This window comes from Anomaloglossus baeobatrachus, chromosome 3 (genome assembly GCF_048569485.1).
Source record: "Anomaloglossus baeobatrachus isolate aAnoBae1 chromosome 3, aAnoBae1.hap1, whole genome shotgun sequence".
In the NCBI taxonomy this organism is placed as follows: Eukaryota; Metazoa; Chordata; class Amphibia; order Anura; family Aromobatidae; genus Anomaloglossus; species Anomaloglossus baeobatrachus.
Window position 1 is genome coordinate 229,968,652 of NC_134355.1, and position 12,346 is coordinate 229,980,997.

A 12,346-nucleotide genomic window follows, 5' to 3' on the forward strand; every position below is an offset into this window, starting at 1 on the left:
TTCCTACTTGCTCTCTCTTTTCTTCTTGCTCTTTTTTTCCTTCTTGCTATTTCTTTCTTGCTCTTTCTTTCTTGCTCTTTCTTTTTTTGTTGTTCCTTCTTTCCTTCTTGCTCTTTTTTTCCTTCTTGCTATCTTTCCTTATTGCTCTTTCTTTCCTTCTTGCTCTCTCTTTCCTTCTTGCTCTCTATTTCTGTCTTGCTCTCTCTTTCTTTCTTGCTCTTTCTTGCTCTTTCTTGCTCTTTCTTATATTCTTGCTATTTCTTTCTTGCTCTCTTTCTTTCTTGCTTTCTTTCTTGCTCTTTTTTCTTTCTTGCTCTCTTTCTTTCTTGCTCTTTGTTGCTCTTTCTTACATTCTTTCTCTTTCTTTCTTGCTCTTTCTTTCTTTCTTGCTCTCCTTCTTTCTTGCTGTTTCTTTCTTGCTCTTTTTTCTTTCTTGCTCTTTCTTGCTCTTTCTTTCTTGTTCTTTCATTCTTGCTCTCTCTTTCTTGCTTGCTCTTTCTTACTGTCTTCCTCTCTCTTTCTTGCTCTTTCTTTCTTTCTTGCTCTTTCTTTCTTGCTCTTTCTATCTTGCTCTTTCTTTCCTTCTTGCTCTTTCCTTCCTTCTTGCTCTTTCCTTCCTTTTTGCTCTGTCTTTCCTTCTTGCTCTCTTTTTCCTTCTTGCTCTCCATTTCCTTCTTGCTCTTTCTTTCTTACTTGCTCTCTCGTTCCTACTTGCTCTCTCTTTCCTACTTGCTCTCTCTTTTCTTCTTGCTCTTTTTTTCCTTCTTGCTATTTCTTTCTTGATCTTTCTTTCTTGGTCTTTCTTTTTTTGTTGTTCCTTCTTTCCTTCTTGCTCTTTCTTTCCTTCTTGCTCTCTTTCCTTATTGCTCTTTTTTCCTTCTTACTCTTTCTTTCTTGCTCTTTCTTTCCTTCTTGCTCTCTCTTTCCTTCTTGCGCTCTCTTTCCTTCTTGCTCTCTATTTCTGTCTTGCTCTCTCTTTCTTTCTTGCTCTTTCTTGCTCTTTCTTGCTCTTTCTTACTTTCTTGCTATTTCTTTCTTGCTCTCTTTCTTTCTTGCTCGTTTTTCTTTCTTGCTCTCTTTCTTTCTTGCTCTTTCTATCTTTCTTGCTCTTTCTTTCTTTTTTTCTTTCTAGCTCTTACTTTCTTGCTCTTTCTTTCTTGCTCTTTCATTCTTGCTCTCATTATTGTTCTTTCTTTCTTTTTTTGCTCTTTCTTGCTCTTTCTTGCTCTTTCTTACTTTCTTGCTATTTCTTTCTTGCTCTCTTTATTTCTTGCTTTCTTTCTTGCTCGTTTTCTTTCTTGCTCTCTTTCTTTCTTGCTCTTTCTTTCTTGCTCTTTTTTCTTTCTTGCTCTTTCTTGCTCTTTTTTCTTGTTCTTTCATTCTTGCGCTCTCTTACTTGCTCTTTCTTTCTTTCTTGCTCTTTCTTTTTGTCTTGCTCTCTCATTCTTGCTCTTTCTTTCTTGCGTTTTCTTTCTTTCTTGCTCTTTCTTGCTCTTTCTTTCTTGCTCTTTCTTTCCTTCTTGCTCTTTCCTTCCTTCTTGCTCTGTCTTTCCTTCTTGCTCTTTTTTTCCTTCTTGCTCTCCATTTCCTTCTTGCTCTTTCCTTCTTACTTGCTCTCTCTTTCCTACTTGCTCTCTCTTTCCTACTTGCTCTCTCTTTTCTTCTGGCTCTTTTTTTCCTTCCTGCTATTTCTTTCATGCTCTTTCTTTCTTGCTCTTTCTTTTTTTGTTGTTCCTTCTTTCCTTCTTGCTCTCTTTCCTTATTGCTCTTTCTTTCCTTCTTACTCTTTCTTTTTTTCTTGCTCTTTCTTTCCTTCTTGCTCTCTTTCCTTCTTTCTCTCTCTTTCCTTCTTGCTCTCTATTTCTGTCTTGCTCTCTCTTTCTGTTTTGCTCTTTCTTTCTTGCTCTTTCTTTCTTGCTCTTTCTTTCTTGCTCTTTCTTTCTTTCTTGCTCTTTCTTTCTTGTTTTTTCTTTTTTGCTCTCTTTCATTCTCTTTCTTTCTTGCTCTTTCTTGCTCTTTCTTTCTTTCTTGCTCTCTATTTCTGTCTTGCTCTCTCTTTCTGTTTTGCTCTTTCCTTCTTGCTCTTCCTTTCTTGCTCTTTCCTTCTTACTCTTCCTTTCTTGCTCTTTCCTTCTTGCTCTTCCTTTCTTGCTCTTTCTTTCTTGCTCTTTCTTTCTTTCTTGCTATCTCTTTCTTTCTTTTTTGCTCTCTCATTCTTACTCTTTCTTTCTTTCTTGCTCTTTCCTTCTTGCTCTCTCTTTCTGTCTTGCTCTCTCTTTCTTTCTTGCTCTCTCTTTCTTTCTTGCTCCTTCATTTTTTTCTTGCTCTTTCTTTCTTTCTTGCTCTTTCTTTCTTTCTTGCTCTTTCATTCTTTTTTCTTTCTTGCTCTTTCTTTCTTTCTCTTTCATTCTTGCTCTTTCTTTCTTTCTTGCTCTTTCTTTCTTGCTCTTTCTATCTTGCTCTTTCTTTCCTTCTTGCTCTTTCCTTCCTTCTTGCTCTTTCTTTCCTTTTTGCTCTGTCTTTCCTTCTTGCTCTCTTTTTCCTTCTTGCTCTCCATTTTCTTCTTGCTCTTTCTTTCTTACTTGCTCTCTCGTTCCTACTTGCTCTCTCTTTCCTACTTGCTCTCTCTTTTCTTCTTGCTCTTTTTTTCCTTCTTGCTATTTCTTTCTTGCTCTTTCTTTCTTGCTCTTTCTTTTTTTGTTGTTCCTTCTTTCCTTCTTGCTCTTTCTTTCCTTCTTGCTTTCTTTCCTTATTGCTCTTTTTTCCTTCTTACTCTTTCTTTCTTGCTCTTTCTTTCCTTCTTGCTCTCTATTTCTGTCTTGCTCTCTCTTTCTTTCTTGCTCTTTCTTGCTCTTTCTTACTTTCTTGCTATTTCTTTCTTGCTCTCTTTCTTTCTTGCTTTCTTTCTTTCTTGCTCTTTTTTCTTTCTTGCTCTCTTTCTTTCTTGCTCTTTCTATCTTTCTTGCTCTTTCTTTCTTTTTTTTTTTCTAGCTCTTACTTTCTTGCTCTTTCTTTCTTGCTCTTTCATTCTTGCTCTCTTTCTTGTTCTTTCTTTCTTTTTTTGCTCTTTCTTTCCTTCTTGCACTTTATTTCTTGCTCTTTCTTTCCTTCTTGCTCGCTCTTTACTTCCTGTTTTCTCTTACTGTCTTGCGCTCTGTTTCTTGCTCTTTCTTGCGCTTTCTTTCTTTCTTCCTCTTTCTTGCTCTTTCTTTCTTGCTCTTTCTTTTTTGCTCTCTTTCTTTCCTGCTCTTTATTTCTTGCTCTTTCTTTCTTTCTTGCTCTCTTTCTTTCTTGCTCTTCCTTTTTTTCTTGCCCCCTTTTTTTCTTGCCCTCTTTCTTGCTTGCTCTTTCTTGCTTGCTCTTTCTTTCTTGCTCTTTCTTTCTTGCTCTTTCTTTCTTGCTCTTTCTACCCATCTTGCTCTCTCTTTCCTTCTTGCTCTCTCTTTCCTTCTTGCTCTCTCTGTCCTTCTTGCTCTCTCTTTCCTACTTGCTCTTTCTTTCGTAGTTGCTCTCTTTCCTTCTTGCTCTTTTTTTCCTTCTTGCTATTTCTTTCCTTCTTGCTCTCTTTCATTATTGTTCTTCCTTTCCTTCTTACTTTTTCTTTCTTTCTTAATTGCTCATTCTTTCCTTCTTGCTCTCTTTCCTTCTTGCTCTCTCTTTCCTTCTTGCTCTTTCTTTCTTGCTCTTTCTTGCTCTTTCTTACATTCTTTCTCTTTCTTTCTTGCTCTTTCTTTCTTGCTCTCTTTCTTTCATGCTCTTTCTATTTTGCTCTTTTTTCTCTCTTGCTCTTTCTTGCTCTTTCTTTCTTGTTCTTTCATTCTTGCGCTCTCTTTCTTGCTCTTTCTTTCTTTCTTGCTCTTTCTTTCTGTCTTGCTCTCTCTTTCTTGCTCTTTCTTTCTTTTTTGCTCTCTTTCTTTCTTTCTTTCTTTCTTTCTTGCTCTTTTTTCTTTCTTGCTTTCTGTCTTTCTTGCTCTTTCTTTCTTTCTTGCTCTTTCTTTCTTTTTTTATTTCTAGCTCTTACTTTCTTGATCTTTCTTTCTTGCTCTTTCATTCTTCCTCTCTCTTTCTTGTTCTTTCTTTCTTTTTTTGCTCTTTCTTTCCTTCTTGCACTTTTTTTCTTGCTCTTTCTTTCCTTCTTGCTCTCTCTTTACTTCTTGTTCTCTCTTACTTTTTTACACTCTCTTTCTTGCTCTTTCTTTCTTGCGCTTTCTTTCTTTTTTCCTCTTTCTTCTCTTTCTTGCTCCCTTTCTTTCTTGCTCTCTTTCTTTCTTGCTCTTTCTTTCTTGCTTGCTCTTTCTTTCTTGCTTGCTCTTTCTTGCTCTTTCTTTCTTGCTCTTTCTTTCTTGTTTTTTCTTTTTTGCTCTCTTTCATTCTCTTTCTTTCTTGCTCTTTTTTCTTGCTCCTTCTTTCTTTCTTGCTCTCTTTCTTTCTTGCTCTTTCATTCTTGCTCTTTCCTTCTTGCTCTTCCTTTCTTGCTCTTTCCTTCTTGCTCTTCCTTTCTTGCTCTTTCCTTCTTGCTCTTCCTTTCTTGCTCTTTCTTTCTTTCTTGCCCTTTCTTTCTTGCTCTTTCCTTCTTGCTCTCTCTTTCTGTCTTGCTCTCTTTTTCTATCTTGCTCTCTCTTTCTTTCTTGCTCCTTCTATCTTGCTCTTTCTTTCTTGCTTTCTTTCTCTCTTTCTTGCTCTTTCTTTCTTTCTCGCTCTTTCTTTCTTTTTTTCTTTCTTGCTCTTACTTTCTTGCTCTTTCTTTCTTTATCTTCCTTTCTTGCTCTTTCTTTCTTGCTCTTTCTTTCTTGCTCGTTCATTCTTGCTCTTTCATTCTTGCTCTTTCTTTCTTGATCTTTCTTTCTTTCTTTCAGTTTTTGCTCTTTCTTTCCTTCTTGCTTTCTCTTTCCTTCTTGCTCTCTCTTTGTCTTGTCTCTCTTTCTTTCTTGCACTCTCTTTCTTTCTTGCTCTTTCTATCTTGCTGTTTCTTTCTTGCTTTCTTTCTCTCTTTCTTGCTCTTTCTTTCTTTCTCGCTCTTTCTTTTTTTTCTTTCTTGCTCTTACTTTCTTGCTCTTTCTTTCCTGCTCTTTCTTTATTGCTCTTTTATTCTTGCTCTCTCTTTCTTGTTCTTTCTTTCCTTCTTGCTCTCTCTTTCCTTCTTGTTCTCTCTTACTGTCTTGCACTCTTTTTCTTGCTCTTTCTTTCTTGCGCTTTCTTTCTTGCTCTTTCTTTCTTTCTTGCTCTCTTTCTTTCTTGCTCTTTCTTTCTTGCTTGCTCTTTCTTTCTTGCTCTTTCTTTCTTGCTACTTCTTTTTTTCTTGCTCTTTCTTTCTTGCTCTTTCTTTCCTTTTTGCTCTTTCTTTCCTTCTTGCTCTCTCTTTCCTTCTTGCTCTCTATTTCCTTCTTACTCTCTCTTTCCTACTTGCTCTTTCTTTCCTAGTTGCTCTCTCTTTCCTTCTTGCTCTTTTTTCCTTCTTGCTATTCCTTTCTTTCTTGCTCTTTCTTTCTTGCTCTTTCTTTTTTTCTTGTTCCTTCTTTCCTTCTTGCTCTTTCTTTCCTTCTTGCTCTTTCTCTATTGCTCTTTCTTTCCTTCTTACTCTTTCTTTCTTTCTTGCTCTTTCTTTCCTTCTTGCTCTCTTTCCTTCTTGCTCTTTCTTTCCTTCTTGCTCTCTATGTCTGTCTTGCTCTCTTTCTGTTTTGCTCTTTCTTGCTCTTTCTTGCTCTTTCTTTCTTGCTCTTTCTTTCTTGCTCTTTCATTCTTGCTCTCTCTTTCTCGCTCTTTCTTTCTTTCTTGCTCTTTCTTACCTTCTTGCTCTTTCTTTCCTTCTTGCTCTCTCTTTCTGTCTTGCTCTCTCTTTCTTGCTCTTTCTTTCGTTTTCTTTCTTTTTTGCTCTTTCTTTCTTGCTCTTTCTTTCTTTCTTGCTCTTTCTTTCTTTCTTGCTCTTTCTTTCTTGCTCTCTTTCTTTCTTGCTCTTTCTTTCTTGCTCTTTCATTCTTGCTCTCTCTTTCTCGCTCTTTCTTTCTTTCTTGCTCTTTCTTACCTTCTTGCTCTTTCTTTCCTTCTTGCTCTCTCTTTCTGTCTTGCTCTCTCTTTCTTGCTCTTTCTTTCGTTTTCTTTCTTTTTTGCTCTTTCTTTCTTGCTCTTTCTTTCTTTCTTGCTCTTTCTTTCTTGCTCTCATTCTTTCTTGCTCTTTCTTTCTTGCTCTCTTTCTTTCTTGCTCTTTCTTTCTTGCTCTTTCCTTCTTGCTCTTCCTTTCTTGCTCTCTTTCTTTCTTGCTCTTTCTTTCTTGCTCTTTTTTCTTTCTTGCTTTTTCTTGCTCTTTCTTTCTTGTTCTTTCATTCTTGCTCTCTCTTTCTTGCTCTTTCTTTCTTTCTTGCTCTTTCTTTCTGTCTTGCTCTCTCTCTCTTGCTCTTTCCTTCCTTCTTGCTCTTTCCTTCCTTCTTGCTCTGTCTTTCCTTCTTGCTCTCTTTGTCCTTCTTGCTCTCCATTTCCTTCTTGCTCTTTCTTTCTTACTTGCTCTCTCGTTCCTACTTGCTCTCTCTTTCCTACTTGCTCTCTGTTTTCTTCTTGCTCTTTTTTTCCTTCTTGCTATTTCTTTCTTGCTCTTTCTTTCTTGCTCTTTCTTTTTTTGTTGTTCCTTCTTTCCTTCTTGCTCTTTCTTTCCTTCTTGCTCTCTTTCCTTATTGCTCTTTCTTTCCTTCTTACTCTTTCTTTCTTTCTTGCTCTTTCTTTCCTTCTTGCTCTCTCTTTCCTTCTTGCTCTCTCTTTCCTTCTTGCTCTCTATTTCTGTCTTGCTCTCTCTTTCTTTCTTGCTCTTTCTTGCTCTTTCTTGCTCTTTCTTACTTTCTTGCTATTTCTTTCTTGCTCTCTTTCTTTCTTGCTTTCTTTCTTTCTTGCTCTCTTTCTTTCTTGCTCTTTGTTGCTCTTTCTTACATTCTTTCTCTTTCTTTCTTGCTCTTTCTTTCTTGCTCTCTTTCTTTCTTGCTCTTTCTTTCTTGCTCTTTTTTCTTTCTTGCTCTTTCTTGCTCTTTCTTTCATGTTCTTTCATTTTTGCTCTCTCTTTCTTGCTCTTTCTTTCTTGCTCTTTCTTTCTGTCTTGCTCTCTCTTTCTTGCTCTTTCTTTCTTTCTTGCTCTTTCTTTCTTGCTCTTTCTATCTTGCTCTTTCTTTCCTTCTTGCTCTTTCCTTCCTTCTTGCTCTTTCCTTCCTTTTTGCTCTGTCTTTCCTTCTTGCTCTCTTTTTCCTTCTTGCTCTCCATTTCCTTCTTACTCTTTCTTTCTTGCTCTTTCTTTCCTTCTTGCTCTCTCTTTCTTTCTTGCTCTTTCTTGCTCTTTCTTACTTTCTTGCTATTTCTTTCTTGCTCTCTTTCTTTCTTGCTTTCTTTCTTTCTTGCTCTTTTTTCTTTCTTGCTCTCTTTCTTTCTTGCTCTTTCTATCTTTCTTGCTCTTTCTTTCTTTTTTTCTTTCTAGCTCTTACTTTCTTGCTCTTTCTTTCTTGCTCTTTCATTCTTGCTCTCTTTCTTGTTCTTTCTTTCTTTTTTTACTCTTTCTTTCCTTCTTGCACTTTCTTTCTTGCTCTTTCTTTCCTTTTTGATCGCTCTTTACTTCCTGTTCTCTCTTACTGTCTTGCGCTCTGTTTCTTGCTCTTTCTTGCGCTTTCTTTCTTTCTTCCTCTTTCTTTCTTGCTCTCTTTCTTTCCTGCTCTTTCTTTCTTGCTCTTTCTTTCTTTCTTGCTCTCTTTCTTTCTTGCTCTTCCTTTTTTTCTTGCCCCCTTTTTTTCTTGCTCTCTTTCTTTCTTGCACTTTCTTTCTTTATTGCTCTTTCTTTCTTGCTCTTTCTTTCTTGCTTTTTTTTTCTTGCTTGCTCGTTCTTGCTAGCTCTTTCTTTCTTTCTCTTTCTTTCTTGCTCTTTCTTTCCTTCTTGCTCTTTCTTTCCTTCTTGCTCTCTCTTTCCTTCTTTCTCTCTCTTTGCTTCTTGCTCTCTCTGTCCATCTTGCTCTCTCTTTCCTACTTCCTCTTTCTTTTGTAGTTGCTCTATTTCCTTCTTGCTCTTTTTTTCCTTCTTGCTATTTCTTTCTTGCTCTTTGTTGCTCTTTCTTACATTCTTTCTCTTTCTTTCTTGCTCTTTCTTTCTTGCTCTCTTTCTTTCTTGCTCTTTCTTTCTTGGTCTTTTTTCTTTCTTGCTCTTTCTTGCTCTTTCTTTCTTGTTCTTTCATTCTTGCTCTCTCTTTCTTGCTCTTTCTTTCTTTCTTGCTCTTTCTTTCTGTCTTGCTCTCTCTTTCTTGCTCTTTCTTTCTTTCTTGCTCTTTCTTTCTTGCTCTTTCTTTCTTGCTCTTTCTTTCCTTCTTGCTCTTTCCTTCCTTCTTGCTCTTTCCTTCCTTCTTGCTCTGTCTTTCCTTCTTGCTCTCTTTGTCCTTCTTGCTCTCCATTTCCTTCTTGCTCTTTCTTTCTTACTTGCTCTCTCTTTCCTACTTGCTCTCTCTTTTCTTCTTGCTCTTTTTTTCCTTCTTGCTATTTCTTTCTTGCTCTTTCTTTCTTGCTCTTTCTTTTTTTGTTGTTCCTTCTTTCCTTCTTGCTCTTTCTTTCCTTCTTGCTATCTTTCCTTATTGCTCTTTCTTTCCTTCTTACTCTTTCTTTCTTTCTTGCTCTTTCTTTCCTTCTTGCTCTCTCTTTCCTTCTTGCTCTCTCTTTCCTTCTTGCTCTCTATTTCTGTCTTGTTCTCTCTTTCTTTCTTGCTCTTTCTTGCTCTTTCTTGCTCTTTCTTACTTTCTTGCTATTTCTTTCTTGCTCTCTTTCTTTCTTGCTTTCTTTCTTTCTTGCTCATTTTTCTTTCTTGCTCTCTTTCTTTCTTGCTCTTTGTTGCTCTTTTTTACATTCTTTCTCTTTCTTTCTTGCTCTTTATTTCTTTTTTGCTCTCTTTCTTTCTTGCTCTTTCTTTCTTGCTCTTTTTTCTTTCTTGCTCTTTCTTGCTCTTTCTTTCTTGTTCTTTCATTCTTGCTCTCTCTTTCTTGCTCTTTCTTTCTTTCTTGCTCTTTCTTTCTGTCTTGCTCTCTCTTTCTTGCTCTTTCTTTCTTGCTCTTTCTTGCTCTTTCTATCTTGCTCTTTCTTTCCTTCTTGCTTTTTCCTTCCTTCTTGCTCTTTCCTTCCTTTTTGCTCTGTCTTTCCTCCTTGCTCTCTTTTTCCTTCTTGCTCTCCATTTCCTTCTTGCTCTTTCTTTCTTACTTGCTCTCTCGTTCCTACTTGCTCTCTCTTTCCTACTTGCTCTCTCTTTTCTTCTTGCTCTTTTTTTCCTTCTTGCTATTTCTTTCTTGCTCTTTCTTTCTTGCTCTTTCTTTTTTTGTTGTTCCTTCTTTCCTTCTTGCTCTTTCTTTCCTTCTTGCTCTCTTTCCTTATTGCTCTTTTTTTCCTTCTTACTCTTTCTTTCTTGCTCTTTCTTTCCTTCTTGCTCTCTCTTTCCTTCTTGCTCTCTCTTTCCTTCTTGCTCTCTATTTCTGTCTTGCTCTCTCTTTCTTTCTTGCTCTTTCTTGCTCTTTCTTGCTCTTTCTTACTTTCTTGCTATTTCTTTCTTGCTCTCTTTCTTTCTTGCTCGTTTTTCTTTCTTGCTCTCTTTCTTTCTTGCTCTTTCTATCTTTCTTGCTCTTTCTTTTTTTCTTTCTAGCTCTTACTTTCTTGCTCTTTCTTTCTTGCTCTTTCATTCTTGCTCTCATTCTTGTTCTTTCTTTCTTTTTTTGCTCTTTCTTTCCTTCTTGCACTTTCTTTCTTGCTCTTTCTTTCCTTTTTGCTTGCTCTTTACTTCCTGTTCTCTCTTACTGTCTTGCGCTCTGTTTCTTGCTCTTTCTTGCGCTTTCTTTCTTTCTTTCTCTTTCTTTCTTGCTCTTTCTTTTTTCTTGCTCTTTCTTTCTTGCTCTCTTTCTTTCCTGCTCTTTCTTGCTCTTTCTTTCTTTCTTGCTCTTTCTTTCTTGCTCTTCCTTTTTTTCTTGCCCCCTTTTTTTCTTGCCCTCTTTCTTTCTTGCTCTTTCTTTCTTGCTCTTTCTTTCTTGCTTGCTCTTTCTTGCTTGCTCTTTCTTTCTTGCTCTTTCTTTCTTGCTCTTTCTATCCATCTTACTCTCTCTTTCCTTCTTGCTCTCTCTTTCCTTCTTGCTCTCTCTGTCCTTCTTGCTCTCTCTTTCCTACTTGCTCTTTCTTTCGTAGTTGCTGACTTTCCTTCTTGCTCTTTTTTTCCTTCTTACTATTTCTTTCCTTCTTGCTCTCTTTCATTGTTGTTCTTTCTTTCCTTCTTACTTTTTCTTTCTTTCTTAATTGCTCTTTCTTTCCTTCTTTCTCTCTTTCCTTCTTGCTCTCTCTTTCCTTCTTGCTCTTTCTTTCTTGCTCTTTCTTGCTCTTTCTTACATTCTTTCTCTTTCTTTCTTGCTCTTTCTTTCTTGCTCTCTTTCTTTCATGCTCTTTCTTTCTTGCTTTTTTTTCTTTCTTGCTCTTTCTTGCTCTTTCTTTCTTGTTCTTTCATTCTTGCTCTCTCTTTCTTGCTCTTTCTTTCTTTCTTGCTCTTTCTTTCTGTCTTGCTCTCTCTTTCTTGCTCTTTCTTTATTTCTTGCTCTTTCTTTCTTGCTCTTTCTTTCTTGCTCTTTCTTTCCTTCTTGCTCTTTCCTTCCTTCTTGCTCTTTCCTTCCTTCTTGCTCTGTCTTTCCTTCTTGCTCTCTTTGTCCTTCTTGCTCTCCATTTCCTTCTTGCTCTTTCTTTCTTACTTGCTCTCTCTTTCCTACTTGCTCTCTCTTTTCTTCTTGCTCTTTTTTTCCTTCTTGCTATTTCTTTCTTGCTCTTTCTTTCTTGCTCTTTCTTTTTTTGTTGTTCCTTCTTTCCTTCTTGCTCTTTCTTTCCTTCTTGCTATCTTTCCTTATTGCGCTTTCTTTTCTTCTTACTCTTTCTTTCTTTCTTGCTCTTTCTTTCCTTCTTGCTCTCTCTTTCCTTCTTGCTCTCTCTTTCCTTCTTGCTCTCTATTTCTGTCTTGTTCTCTCTTTCTTTCTTGCTCTTTCTTGCTCTTTCTTGCTCTTTCTTACTTTCTTGCTATTTCTTTCTTGCTCTCTTTCTTTCTTGCTTTCTTTCTTTCTTGCTCATTTTTCTTTCTTGCTCTCTTTCTTTCTTGCTCTTTGTTGCTCTTTCTTACATTCTTTCTCTTTCTTTCTTGCTCTTTATTTCTTTTTTGCTCTCTTTCTTTCTTGCTCTTTCTTTCTTGCTCTTTTTTCTTTCTTGCTCTTTCTTGCTCTTTCTTTCTTGTTCTTTCATTCTTGCTCTCTCTTTCTTGCTCTTTCTTTCTTTCTTGCTCTTTCTTTCTGTCTTGCTCTCTCTTTCTTGCTCTTTCTTTCTTTCTTGCTCTTTCTTGCTCTTTCTATCTTGCTCTTTCTTTCCTTCTTGCTTTTTCCTTCCTTCTTGCTCTTTCCTTCCTTTTTGCTCTGTCTTTCCTTCTTGCTCTCTTTTTCCTTCTTGCTCTCCATTTCCTTCTTGCTCTTTCTTTCTTACTTGCTCTCTCGTTCCTACTTGCTCTCTCTTTCCTACTTGCTCTCTCTTTTCTTCTTGCTCTTTTTTTCCTTCTTGCTATTTCTTTCTTGCTCTTTCTTTCTTGCTCTTTCTTTTTTTGTTGTTCCTTCTTTCCTTCTTGCTCTTTCTTTCCTTCTTGCTCTCTTTCCTTATTGCTCTTTTTTTCCTTCTTACTCTTTCTTTCTTGCTCTTTCTTTCCTTCTTGCTCTCTCTTTCCTTCTTGCTCTCTCTTTCCTTCTTGCTCTCTATTTCTGTCTTGCTCTCTCTTTCTTTCTTGCTCTTTCTTGCTCTTTCTTGCTCTTTCTTACTTTCTTGCTATTTCTTTCTTGCTCTCTTTCTTTCTTGCTCGTTTTTCTTTCTTGCTCTCTTTCTTTCTTGCTCTTTCTATCTTTCTTGCTCTTTCTTTTTTTCTTTCTAGCTCTTACTTTCTTGCTCTTTCTTTCTTGCTCTTTCATTCTTGCTCTCATTCTTGTTCTTTCTTTCTTTTTTTGCTCTTTCTTTCCTTCTTGCACTTTCTTTCTTGCTCTTTCTTTCCTTTTTGCTCGCTCTTTACTTCCTGTTCTCTCTTACTGTCTTGCGCTCTGTTTCTTGCTATTTCTTGCGCTTTCTTTCTTTCTTTCTCTTTCTTTCTTGCTCTTTCTTTTTTCTTGCTCTTTCTTTCTTGCTCTCTTTCTTTCCTGCTCTTTCTTTCTTGCTCTTTCTTTCTTTCTTGCTCTTTCTTTCTTGCTCTTCCTTTTTTTCTTGCCCCCTTTTTTTCTTGCCCTCTTTCTTTCTTGCTCTTTCTTTCTTGCTCTTTCTTTCTTGCTTGCTCTTTCTTGCTTGCTCTTTCTTTCTT